Source organism: Lactuca saligna, chromosome 5 (assembly GCF_052625555.1).
Source record: "Lactuca saligna cultivar CGN05327 chromosome 5, ASM5262555v1, whole genome shotgun sequence".
NCBI lineage: Eukaryota > Viridiplantae > Streptophyta > Magnoliopsida > Asterales > Asteraceae > Lactuca > Lactuca saligna.
The window spans coordinates 224,563,706-224,567,480 of NC_136421.1; the positions used below are offsets into that span (position 1 = coordinate 224,563,706).

General features: G+C 36.1%; 1 non-coding gene across 1 annotated transcript; it reads left to right on the forward strand.

Annotated features, from left to right (window-relative positions):
• The first annotated feature begins 1,860 nt into the window (after nucleotides 1–1,860).
• Nucleotides 1,861–1,967, forward strand: LOC144999239 (small nucleolar RNA R71). Its single transcript, XR_013660757.1, has one exon. It is a non-coding gene; the product is annotated as a small nucleolar RNA R71 (small nucleolar RNA).
• Nucleotides 1,968–3,775: the final 1,808 nt, after the last annotated feature.

Genomic DNA, 3,775 nt, shown 5'->3' on the forward strand with positions numbered 1-3,775 from the left:
CTTGTTTTTCAAAACCGTCACACCCTTTTCATATTCCAACAATTCTTTATTATCAACTTGAATTGCTTCCTCATATTTCAAATTCTTTTCATTAAAAGTCAAATTTGTTTCTGTAAAGTTACTTAGATCTTCATTGTTTTCATTTCCTTCAAGTAGCTTCTCTAATTCTCTTGAGTCTCTTTGAGCATCAAGCTCTTCATCTAAAGAGAATGTGGATTGCTTTGAATTATTTTCTTTCCAAAGTGTGAAATCTTTTTCCAGCATTTCATCACCCAACTCTATTGAGGAAGTCTTATCTTCAATTGATTTTTCATGCTCCTTTTCTTGATTAGTGACAAAAGTAACCGCATCATCCCCAGCCCTAAGTTTAAGTGTCGATTCGTGCATATCGACTATGGCACATGTGGTATTCAAGAATGGTCTTCCAAGGATGATTGGAACCTTGGGGTCTTCTTCCATGTCCACAACTACGAAGTCAACAGTGAACACCAACTTATCCACCTTGATTAGAAGATCTTCACACACTCCTTTTGGACGGATCATTATTTTATCAACTAGATGGATTGTCATGTGAATAAGCTTAAGTTCTGGAAGGTTCAACTTTTTGAAGAAAGAGTAGGGCATAATATTTATACTAGCCCCCGAATAAGCTAATGCATAAGTGGTCAGCGAGTTTCCAAACTAGCAAGGTACAGTAATGCTTCCTGGATCGCCCATCTTTTTGGTAATTCATTCAAAACTATTTCTGATGCCTCTACCATGTTCTTTCTATTTGTGAGGAGTTCCTTAAGTAAGCTTGCATATTTTTGCGTTTTTGAAGGATTGTTTCACTAAATAGGATGTTTACTTGAAGTGCCCTAAGATGCTCTATGATCTTTTTGAACTCTTGTTGGCTTGGGAAAGGTAAAGGAGGCTGATACGGTTTTAAAAGAGATGTATTTTTGTTAGCAGGCAGCGGACTCGTCGAGTTAATATATGGGACTCGTGGAGTCTATGTCGTTGTTTGCGATTCTAGACTTGTTTCTTGTTTCTTAAACTCCACTTTTGATTTATCTTTCTAGATTGGCCTCATAGGAGAAAAAACTTTCTCAGATCTTGTTAGTTATTACATTCATATTTGCTATTCTTGGGTTCTTATCGGTATTACTTGGAAGTTCACCCGACATTCTTTGGTTGACTTGTTATGTTGAGAATTGAGGCTTTCTGATTCCTTAGTAGAGCTTGTTGATCTCTCATCATAATTTGGTGCTTTTTAAACATGCTTTGTTGCTCTTTTACTGCAGCATCGGTATCGTTGTGCCTTTTCTCGGATGCATCTGGAAATCTTGATAGCATATCCTCAAGGTCCGACTTCTTTTCTTGCACAAACTCCTCTTTTTGATAAAATCCTCTTGCTTTTTTGCTTATACTTTTCCTCATTTTCCTTCTTGTACTCATCATATGGTAACCATTCTTTCTTTGGTTTGCACAATCATCATCATACATATCACCGCTTGAGTAACATACGTGGGCTTTATGGTTCCCGTTCTCGTCAAGGTCGCAATCTTTAGTAAGGTAGGGCCCTCTACAGTTTTCACATACCACTCTAATGACATGAATGGACTGGTCCATCTTAGCCATTCTTCGATCCATGCTTTCCAACTTTCCATCATCGCTACCATGTCATCAGAAATAACATTTACCATCCCTCTAGTTTAGTCATTTCCCTTATGATATTCTCTAGAGTGTTTAGAGAATTTTTCAATTAGCTCTTTTATCACCGGGGGAGGTTTCTTTGTGAGTGGTCCTTACAAATCAAGGAGCTGCCTAGTTGTCACATTCACTCCATCATAGAAAATGGAGAATTCTTGTTGACTGTTTAGATTATGGTTTGGGCAGTTCCTTAGTAAGCCTTTGTATCTCTCCCATGCCTCATAAAGTGACTCTCCAGCTTGTTGCTCAAAATTATCTATGGCTTTCTTCAATTTTGCTATTTTTTGTGGGAGGACAAAATTGATCAATAAATTCCTCATGCATTTTAGCCCAAGTGGTGATCGATCCTGGAGGGAGTGATTTCAACCAATCTTTTGCGGCTCCCTTAAATGTGAATGGCAACATACGAAGCAAAACAGTATCACGAGTCACATTGGGAACATTGAAGTAGTCGGCTATGTCGTTGACCTCGTCTAGATGCTTGTATGCGTCTTCGTGATCTTTTCCGAAGAGTGAGATTTCCTTAATTTGGGCAAGTATGTGGCCTTTAAGTTCAAAGTTGGCAGTTGCAGGAATCGTGGGTTGCATGAGTCCTGGGCCGATATTGTCACGCATCCTTTTGCTTCCGTTCACCCATGGGAACTTCATCGATGTAAGCCATGGTGTTAGCGAATTCTCCTTCAAAGTCGCTTTCTTCTTCGTATTCGGAGTCGTATTCGGTTACTTTGAATTGGATTTTCTTCAAAATTTTCAAACTTGCTCTCCTCGCTCTTTTGACTGCTAAACTCACCCACTTTCTTGCTTTTCTTCTTCCCAAAGACTGATTTAAGGTCCTTAAAAGGTGATTTCCTTGGCGGGTTAGTGTCTTCAACGACTTTGTCTTTGTTCTTTCTAAGTGTGGATTCAAGATCTTCAAATGGACGAACCAAATGTGTTTTAGAACCTCAGGTCATAAAATATCTGTAATAAAACAAGAAACATGCGTAAAAAGAACAAAAAATTAAATAAAAAACGAAATTGGAAAATTGCCTTGGACTCGTCGAGTACCTGCGAATGGACTCGATGAGTTTGAGGGTAAAACAGAAAATATATGCATCAAAATCCTAAAAATAGAAAAACTTAAAACTTAAACCTAATAACTAAAATACAAAAGATAGATTTCACAGAAGGATCAATAACACTAGCAATTAAAAATAAATTTTAGAACCGTTCCCTAGCAACGGCGCCAAAAAACTTGATGTGTGTAAAATGCACTAGTTTTAGTCCTAATTTTAAATTTTAATTTAGACACACAAAGGCAGTGGACCTGCTAATTGTTGGTATAATTGAATAAGAAGGGTATCGAATACAGGAAACGACAATTAAGCTAATTATTAGAATTATCAAAAACAAGTAATGAAAGGTAAAATTTTTCTCTAGTTTTACAAGACTAGAAACTTAAACAGTTAAATAAAACTCAAACTAAGCAACTAACAACTAAAGCAAACAAACAATCAACTAAATTCAATAATGGAGAAGACTTATGTTTAGGTTCAATTCATTTACTCCTATGGTTGATTTCATGGCAAATGCAATGGATTAATTGTTATTAGGTACCGATTAATTTGATTAGGTTCACGTTCGCTTCAACTAATCCTTAGGAAACAAATCAATTCAAACAGTGACCAATTGGATAAACTAATGAGTTTCCTAGTTTATTGGTTCGGATTAAGTAAGACTTGTAATTGGCTTATCAAACTACTAATTCAATTAACCTCTTGTTGATGGTTCGTTACACAAGCTCACACATTAACTTACCTATTTTCTAGTTAATCCTAGTTTCACGTTCTCTATTTCTAGGCACATAACAATGTTTTCACATAATTCATATGAGATAAGCAATTAAGAGATGTTCATGCAGCTTAATATACTTGTTAATTAATAGAAAATAGTTGTTGTTAACATATAAGGTTCCTTAACGAGCTTAACAAAATAAAACTCACCAAATTCAATTAATCCAACCACAAATCAAACCATAGTCATAAATTCATCTACCCTAAACAGAAGATATGAGTTTTAGCTCATGATTATAGCAGAAAGTAGC